The sequence below is a fragment of the Arachis ipaensis genome, chromosome B10 (genome assembly GCF_059453495.1).
Source record: "Arachis ipaensis isolate K30076 ecotype BB chromosome B10, ASM5945349v1, whole genome shotgun sequence".
Taxonomy (NCBI): Eukaryota; Viridiplantae; Streptophyta; class Magnoliopsida; order Fabales; family Fabaceae; genus Arachis; species Arachis ipaensis.
The window spans coordinates 39,193,183-39,202,944 of NC_142435.1; the positions used below are offsets into that span (position 1 = coordinate 39,193,183).

At 41.8% G+C, this 9,762-nt stretch overlaps 1 non-coding gene across 1 annotated transcript; it reads right to left on the minus strand.

Annotated features, from left to right (window-relative positions):
• Window positions 1-771: 771 nt before the first annotated feature.
• Window positions 772-879, minus strand: LOC148579760 (small nucleolar RNA R71). Its single transcript, XR_015897257.1, has one exon. It is a non-coding gene; the product is annotated as a small nucleolar RNA R71 (small nucleolar RNA).
• Between the last annotated feature and the right edge of the window lie 8,883 nt (window positions 880-9,762).

Sequence of the window (9,762 nt, forward strand, 5' to 3'; positions counted from 1 at the left end):
AAAAATCTCTAACCTTTTTCAAAAAAACTATTTTCGAAAATCACTAACTCTTTTTCAAAAATTATTTTCGAAAATTATCTCTCTCTCTTATCTCCTTTTATTTATTTATTCATCTACTAACACTTCATCTCACCCAAATTCGAACCCCCTCTTCCATCTGTGTTCGAATTTTTTCTTCTTCTTTTCTTCTACTCACACAGGGGAACCTCTTTACTGTGACATAGAGGATTCCTCTTCTTTTCTTATTCTCTTCTCTTTTTTATGAGCAGGAACAAGGAAAAAGGCATTCTTGTTGAAGTTGATCTAGAACCTGAAAGGACTCTGAAGAGAAAACTAAGAGAAGCTAAATTACAACAATCCAGAGACAACCTTATTGAAAATTTCGAACAAGTAAAGGAGATGGCAGCCGAACCCAACAACAATAATGCAAGGAGAATGCTTGGTGACTTTACTGCACCTAATTCCAATTTACATGGAGCAAACAATTTTGAGCTAAAACCTCAGCTAGTTTCTCTGATGCAGCAGAACTGCAAGTTTCATAGACTTCTATTAGAAGATCCTTTTCAATTTTTAACTGAATTCTTGCAGATATGTGATACTGTCAAGACTAATGGAGTAGATCCTGAAGTCTACAGGCTCATGCTTTTCCCTTTTGCTGTAAGAGACAGAGCTAGAGTATGGTTGGACTCTCAACCTAAGGATAGCCTGAACTCTTGGGATAAGCTGGTCACGGCTTTCTTAGCCAAGTTCTTTCCTTCTCAAAAGTTGAGCAAGCTTAGAGTGGATGTTCAAACCTTCAGACAGAAAGAAGGTGAATCCCTCTATGAAGCTTGGGAAAGATACAAGCAGCTGACCAAAAAGTGTCCTTCTGACATGCTTTCAGAATGGACCATCCTGGATATATTCTATGATGGTTTATCTGAGCTATCAAAGATGTCATTGGATACTTCTGCATGTGGATCCATTCACCTAAAGAAAATGCCTGCAGAAGCTCAAGAACTCATTGACATGGTTGCTAATAACCAGTTCATGTACACTTCTGAGAGGAATCCTGTGAGTAATGGGACGCCTCAGAAGAAGGGAGTTCTTGAAATTGATACTCTGAATGCCATATTGGCTCAGAACAAACTATTGACTCAGCAGGTCAATATAATTTCTCAGAGTCTGAATGAAATGCAAGCTGCATCCAACAACACTCAAGAGGCATCTTCTGAAGAAGAAGCTTATGATCCTGAGAACCCTGCAATAGCAGAGGTGAATTACATGGGTGAACCATATGGAAACACCTATAATCCATCATGGAGAAATCATCCAAATTTCTCATGGAAGGATCAACAAAAGCCTCAACAAGGCTTTAATAATGGTGGAAGATACAGGTTTAACAATAGTAAACCTTTTCCATCATCCACTCAGCAACTGACAGAGAACTCTGAACAAAATACTTCTAATTTAGCAAACTTAGTCTCTGATCTATCTAAGGCCACTGTGAGTTTCATGAATGAAACAAGATCCTCCATTAGAAATTTGGAAGCACAAGTGGGCCAGCTGAGTAAAAGGATCACTGAAATCCCTCCTAGTACTTTCCCAAGCAATACAAAAGAAAATCCAAAAGGAGAGTGCAAGGCCATTGAATTGATCACCACGGCCGAACCTGTAAAGGAAGAAGAGGACGTGAATCCCAAGGAGGAAGACCTCCTGGGACGTCCAGTGATCAATAAGGAGCTTCCCTCTGAGGATCCAAAGGAATCTGAGGCTCACCAAGAGACCATAGAGATTCCATTAAACCTCCTTATGCCATTCATGAGCTCTGATGAGTATTCCTCTTCTGAAGAGAATGAGGATGTTACTGAAGAGCAAGTTACCAAGTACCTTGGTGCAATCATGAAGCTGAATGCCAAATTATTTGGTATTGAAACTTGGGCAGATGAACCTCCCTTGTTCCCCAATGAACTAAGTGATCTGGATCAACTGACATTGCCTCAGAAGAAACAGGTTCTTGGAAAGTTCTTAATACCTTGTACCATAGGCACCATGATCTTAAAGGCTCTGTGTGACCTTGGTTCAGGAATAAACCTCATGCCCCTCTCTGTAATAGAGAAACTGGGAATCTTTGGGTGCAAGCCACTAAAATCTCATTAGAGATGGCAGACAATTCAAGAAAATAGGCTTATGGACAAGTAGAGGACGTGTTAGTAAAGGTTGAAGGCCTTTACATCCCTACTGATTTCATAGTCCTAGATACTGGGAAGGATGAGGATGAATTCATCATCCTTGGAAGACCCTTCCTAGCCACAGCAAGAGCTGTGATTGATTTGGACAGAGGAGAATTGATCCTTCAAATAAATGAGGACAACCTTGTGTTTATAACTCAAGGATCTCTCTCTACATCCATGGAGAGGAAGCATAAAAAGCTTCTCTCAAAGCAGAGTCAAACAAAGTCCCACAGTCAAACTCTAAGTTTGGTGTTGGGAGGCCACAACCAAACTCTAAGTTTGGTGTCAAACCCCCATATCCAAACTCTAAGTTTGGTGTTGGGAGGTCTCAACAAAGCTCTGCACATCTGTGAGGCTCCATGAGAGCCCACTATCAAGCTATTGACATTAAAGAAGCGCTTGTTGGGAGGCAACCCAATGTTTATTTATCTAATTTTCATTGTTTTTCATATTTTATTAGGTTCATGATCATGTGGAATCACAAAATAAATGTAAAAATTGAAAACGGAATCAAAAACAGCAGAAGAAAAATCACACCCTGGAGGAAGACCTTACTGGCGTTTAAACGCCAGTAAGAAGCATATTTTGGGCGTTCAATGCCAGAACAGAGCATGGTTCTGGCGCTGAATGCCAGAAATGGGCAGCATCTAGGCGTTTGAACGCCAGAAATGCACCCTGGAGAAGAGCTGGCGCTGAACGCCCAGAACAAGCATGGTTCTGGCGTTCAACGCCAAAAATGGGCAACAAATGGGCGTTCAACGCCCAGAACAAGCACCAATCTGGCGCTGAACGCCCAGAGTTGTGTGCAAGAGCATTTTGCATGCCCAATTTGGTGCAAGGTTGTAAATCCTTGAACACCTCAGGATCTGTGGACCCCACAGGATCACCTCAGGATCTGTGGACCCCACAGGATCCCCACCTACCTCCACTCACTTCTTCCTACCCCTCTTTTACACAATCCCATAAATACTCTTCCCCAAAACTCTTCACCAATCACCTCAATCTCTCTTCCCTATCACCACTTCACCACTCACATCCCATCCTCTCTTCCCCGTAAACCTACCTCATAAACTCCACCTACCTTCAAAATTCAAAATCAATTCCCCACCCAAACCCACCCTAAATGGCCGAACTTACCCCCTCCCTTCCCTATATATAACCCTCCATTCTTCCTCATTTTCAGACAACACAACCCGCTTTTCTCTTCTTGGCCGAAACACACCTCCCCCCTCCTCTCCATATTTTCTTCTTCTTCTTCATCTATTCTTTCTTCTCTTGCTCGAGAGCGAGCAAAATTCTAAGTTTGGTGTGGTAAAAACATAAGCTTTTTGTTTTTCCATTACCATTGATGGCACCCAAGACAGAAGAATCCTCTAGAAAAGGGAAAGGGAAGACAAAAGCTTCCACCTCCGAGTCATGGGAGATGGAAAGGTTCATCTCCAAAGCTCATCAAGACCACTTCTATGATGATGTGGCCAAGAAGAAGGTGATCCTCGAGGTCCCTTTCAAACTCAAGAAAAATGAGTATCCGGAGATCCGACATGAAATCCAAAGAAGAGGTTGGGAAGTCCTAACAAACCCCATCCAACAAGTCGGCATCCTAATGGTTCAAGAGTTCTATGCCAATGCATGGATCACTAGGAACCATGATCAAAGTAAGAACCCGAATCCAAAGAATTATGTTACAATGGTTCGGGAGAAATACTTAGATTTTAGTCCGGAGAATGTGAGGTTGGCGTTTAACTTGCCTATGATGCAAGGAGATGAGCGCCCCTACACTAGAAGGGTCAACTTTAATCAAAGGTTGGACCAAGTCCTCATGGACATATGTGTGGAAGGAGCTCAATGGAAGATTGATTCCAAAGGCAAGCCGGTTCAACTAAGAAGACTGGACCTCAAGCCTGTGGCTAGAGGATGGTTGGAGTTCATCCAACGCTCCATCATCCCCACTAGCAACTGATCTGAAGTTACTGTGGATCGGGCAATCATGATTCATAGCATCATGATTGGAGAGGAAGTAGAAGTTCATGAAGTCATCTCCCTTGAACTCTACAAAATAGCCAAAAAGCCCTCCCCTGGGGCAAGGCTAGCTTTTCCTCATCTTATTTGCCATCTATGTTACTCAGCTGGAGCTTCCATAGAAGGAGACATTCCCATTGAGGAAGAGAAACCCATTACTAAGAAAAAGATGGAGCAAGCAAGAGAGCCCATTCATGGAGCTCAAGAGGCGCATGAAGCTCATCACCATGAGATCCCGGAAATGCCTCAAATGCATTTTCCTCCACAAAACTATTGGGAGCAAATCAACACCTCCCTAGGAGAATTAAGTTCCAACATGGGACAATTAAGGGTGGAACATCAAGAGCACTCCATCATCCTTCATGAAATAAGAGAAGATCAAAAAGCAATGAGGGAGGAGCAACAAATACAAGGACGAGACATAGAAGAGCTCAAGGACATCATTGGTTCCTCAAGAAGGAAACGCCACCATCACTGATGACAAGTCATCTTAGCCTAGTTTCACTAGCCTTTTTCTTTTGTTTTCAAGTGAATTATGCACTTTCTTGAGCTACAAGCAAGCCAATTAGGTAGATTTTCATGTTTCCTTTGATTTAATCAACCATGTATGAATTCATGCTATTTCATGAGGTTTTATACTATAATTGTCACATATTATGAAAGAATGAATATCTCATGATTTCAAGCATAGCTTTGATGTGTTTGGTTGATTAATGATAGGTGAAGAAAGCTTGGAGAAAGGTTGAAGCAAGAAGGAATAGCTAGGAGTAAAGAGAAGACAATGGAATAAGTGAAATTGAACCAGGAAGCAAAAAGCTGGACCTAAAGTTAGCATCAAACTTTTGCACAAACTTTTGGTTGAAAAGTTAGCCCCAACGTTAGCCCCCTAACTTGGAGGCTAACGTTGGAACTTGAAAATCACTCCCTGGGTACCAAAAGTTTGCGCCAACGTTAGCCCCCTAACTTTGAGGCTGACGTTGGCACATGAAATTCACCCCTGGGCACCAAAAGTTTGCGCCAACGTTAGCCCCCTAACTTTGAGGCTAACGTTGGCATGAAGAAAACCTCCCTGGGCACCAAAAGTTTGCGCCAACGTTAGCCCCCTAACTTGGTGGCTAACGTTGGCACATGAAAATCACAAGGAGGAGCAAAAGTTTGCGCCAACGTTAGCCCCCTAACTTGGTGGCTAACGTTGGCGCCACAAGTACACAAGGTAAGGCCAACGTTAGGGCCAAAGTTAGACCCCTAACGTTGGCACCAACGTTCATATCAGCAAAGTGGTGTTAGCTGATATGAAAAGTTGGAGCAAAAGTTAGACCCCTAACTTTTGCTCAAACTTTTGGTCCAACTTTTGCAAAACTCAAACCCGGTTCAATTGGTTCACTTTGGTTCTTCTCCAAACTTCAAGAGCAATCAACCAAGGCCTCTTTCAACCCAATTCCACCAAGAGCAAAGGCCCAACTCAAGGCTTGAAGATCATTTGAAGAAAGTGTATAAATAGGATAGAATTCAAGTTCTTCGGGGAGCTTTCTTTTTAAATTTTCAGAATAGTTTTCGGAGAGCTTTGGATACTGAGTGATCTTTAATTTCTTTGTCTTGGGGAAGGAGAATTCACTTCTCTTCCTCTAAGTTTTATTGCTTTCAATTTCAATTACAATTGTCTTGGATCTTGGGTTGGAGAATTGAAGAAATTCTTTTTCAATCTCATCCTTGGATCTCTTTGTTTCTTTACTGCTAATTGAATTTAATTTCTGTTAATTGCTCTTCATCTACTCTCTTTGCAATTTACAATTTCCTTGCAATTGTTCTTGTTGGATCTAGGAAGGCATTGAGATCTAGACTTGGTTTTCTAGTCTCTGGGTCCTAAGATCTGATTTCCCATTTCAATTCTCTATTTATTGCTTTATATGTTCATTTACTTTTCTGTTTCGGATCCGATTCAATCCCAATTCCCTTTTACTCTTCTGTTTAATGCAATTTAACTTTTCCTTGTTTAAATCCAGCCCCAATCCACTTTACATTTCAAGCCATTTATATTTCTTGCACTTTAAGATTTTGCAATTTACATTTCTTGCAATCTAAGTTTCCGCAATTTATGTTACTTGCACTTTAAGATTCAGCAATTCAATTATCATCCTCTTTAATTTCATGTCAATTACCCATTCCCTTTACTTTTTATGCAATTTAAATTCTACAAATCACAAATCTCTCAACCAAATCTTGATTCGCTTGACTAAATCAACCACTAAACTAAAATTGCTCAATCCTTCAATCCCTGTGGGATCGACCTCACTCCCGTGAGTTTTTATTACTTGATGCGACCCGGTGCACTTGCCGGTTAGATTTGTGTGTTTTGGGAGAAATTTATTTTTCACCAAAATACTCATCAAGTTTTTGGCGCCGTTGCCGGAGATTGATTAGATTGATAATGATTAAGTGAGGTGGTGATCTAGATCAAGCACTTTTCTTTAATTTTGATTAACCCACTAACTGTTTGATTTTTTGCTTAAACTAACTAACACTTCAATCTGGCAGTAAATTGAAGTGTCACTGGTTTTGTGCATTTCTCATGCTCTGCTTGTATGTCAGGTACAAGAAGAACCATACCCAATTTTCATGAACAAGACGAAAGAACTCTCAGGAGGTTAAGAAGAGCTGAAAGAGGGAAAAATATTGTTGGAGAAGAGGAATCAGACGAAGAATTCCAAGAGATGGAGGAACATTTAACCAATCCACCAGGTGTAGAAGACAACAACAATGACAACCCACCCCAGAGGAGAGTTTTGGCTTCCTATACCTTTGCAAATCCTAGACATTGTGGGAGCAGCATCTTGGCTCCAAATGTCAATGCTAACAATTTTGAACTCAAACCACAACTCATCACCTTGGTTCAGAACAATTGCTCTTTTGGTGGAGGACCACTTGAGGACCCACACCAACATTTATCCACTTTCTTGAGGATATGCAACACTGTCAAAACTAATGGAGTGTCCCCTGACAGTTACAAGCTGATGCTATTCCCATTTTCTCTCAGGGACAAGGCCACTCAATGGTTAGAATCTTTTCCAAGGGACAGCATCAACAACTGGGATGATTTGGTAACCAAGTTTCTTGCCAAGTTTTACCCACCTCAGAGGATTATAAGGTTGAAGGCTGAGGTACAAACATTTACACAAATGGAGGCCGAACCCATCTATGAGGCATGGGAGAGGTACAAGGCTCTGATCAGGAAATGTCCCCCTGCCATGTTTAATGAGTGGGAGAAGCTTCAAAACTTCTATGAAGGCTTAACACTGAAATCCCAGGAAGCTTTGGATCATTCAGCTGGAGGTTCCTTGCAACTCATGAAAACTGCAGAAGAGGCTCAAGAACTCATTGATATGGTGTCCAACAACCAATATTTCTTTGCTCATCAAAGAGGCCGCCAACCATCACAAAGGAGAGGAGTAATGGAGCTAGAAGGAGTGGATTCAATCCTGGCTCAAAACAAGATGATGCAGCAGCAAATTCAACAACAATTTGAGCAAATGGCCAAGAGGATTGATAGTCTCCAAGTTGCAGCAGTTAACACCAGCCAACCATCAACCACATGGGGACAGAGTGAAGAAACTCAAGAAGAACAACAACAAGAGCAAGTACAGTATATGCACAACCAAGGACCAAATGAAGTGTATGGTAATACATACAATCCATCCTGGAAAAACCACCCAAACCTCAGATGGGGAGATAACCATACCCAAAACCAACAACCATGGCAGAGGAACTCAAACCAACACAACCCAAGAAGCAACCAAAACCACAACCAGCAGCAAACTAACCAAAACCCCTACAGAAAACCTCAAAACAACTACCCCAACCTCAACCAATACCAATCTAATAACCAACCCACCAACCAAAATGCCTACCATCCACCACCCACATCTCATAACCCACCTCAAGTATCACCTGAAGCCCAAAGAATCACTCACTTGGAGGCCATGATAGACAAAATGTTGAAACACCAGGAAATGGTAACCAAGAATCAGGAAGCCTCCCTGAAGAGCCTAGAGAGACAGATGGGGCAACTCTCCAAGCAAGTATCTGTTGAGAGACCTTCAAACTCACTGCCCAGTGACACAATTCCAAATCCCAAGGAGGAATGCAAGGCAATACAATTAAGGAGTGGGAGAACATTGATAAGCAACAATGACACTACAAAGAAGCAAGCAGAGAATATCAAAGAACCAACGGAGGATGAGAATCAAACAAAGGCAGATGAGACTAAGGAGCAAGTTGTGATGCCAAACAAAGGCACTGAGAAACTTAAAGAGAAGGACAACCAGCCACATAGCTCAAAGGAAGTAGCTCAGGGACAACAGCAAATAGGAAAGAGCATCACACCTCCACTGCCATATCCCCAGAGGTTCAACAAAGAGGTTAAAGACCAGTATTTTCACAAATTCCTTGAGATTTTTAAGAAGCTGGAAATCAATATTCCCTTGGCTGAAGCACTTGAGCAAATGCCCCTATATTCCAAGTTTCTGAAGGATCTTATCAACAAGAAAAGAAGCTGGGATGAGAAAGAAACCATAATGATTACTGAGGAATGCAGGGCCTTGATTCAAAAGGGGCTTCCTCCCAAGCTTGAGGACCCAGGGAGCTTCCTGTTGCCTTGCACCATTGGGGAATTGACCATCACTAAAGCAATGTGCGATCTCGGAGCAAGTATTAACTTAATACCATCCTCCTTGGTGAAAAAGCTGCATATAGAGGAGGTCAAACCAGTACAAATGTCTCTGGAGCTGGTAGACAAGTCAATGGTATACCCCAGGGGTGTAATTGAAAATCTTTTGGTCAAGGTGGATAGTTTTATATACCCTGCTGATTTTGTGGTTCTAGAATCAAACGATGATGATGGTGACTCTATTATACTGGGAAGGCCATTCTTGGCCACTGCTAGAGCTATCATAGATGTAGTGGAAGGGGAATTAACTCTCAGGATGCATGACCAGAGTGTCACTCTGAAAGTATTACCAGAAGCACAATTTAGCAAGGAGAAGAAAGACTATATGAAAAAGGACCAGGAAGGTCACAGCAACATCCCAATGCTAAGGATTGTGCAGACTGCTGAAGAAACCCAAGAGGGTATTAGAGTATTAGCCACTGAAAAGAGAGGCCCCCAAGGAAAGCCTACGGCCAGAAAAGAAAGATCAACAAAAGGAAAGATGAAACGCAGAAACAAAGCAAAAAGTGGTTGGAAGAATAGAAAGATTCCAACAGAGGGGCTTTCCAAAGGTGACAAAGTGCAACTGATATATCAACAGCTGGGGGCAAATCAACAAACCGAGGATTACTACACTGTCAGCAACATACTCTCATTAGAGCATGCTGAAATTGAACACCAGAGAACAAAGAAGAGGATCACGGTCAGAGGAGACAAATTGAGGCCCTACAAGCACCAACCACCATAAAAGAAAGCCTCAATGTCAAGCTAATGACAATAAAAGAGCGCTCCATGGGAGGCAACCCATGCTTTAAGATTCATGTCATT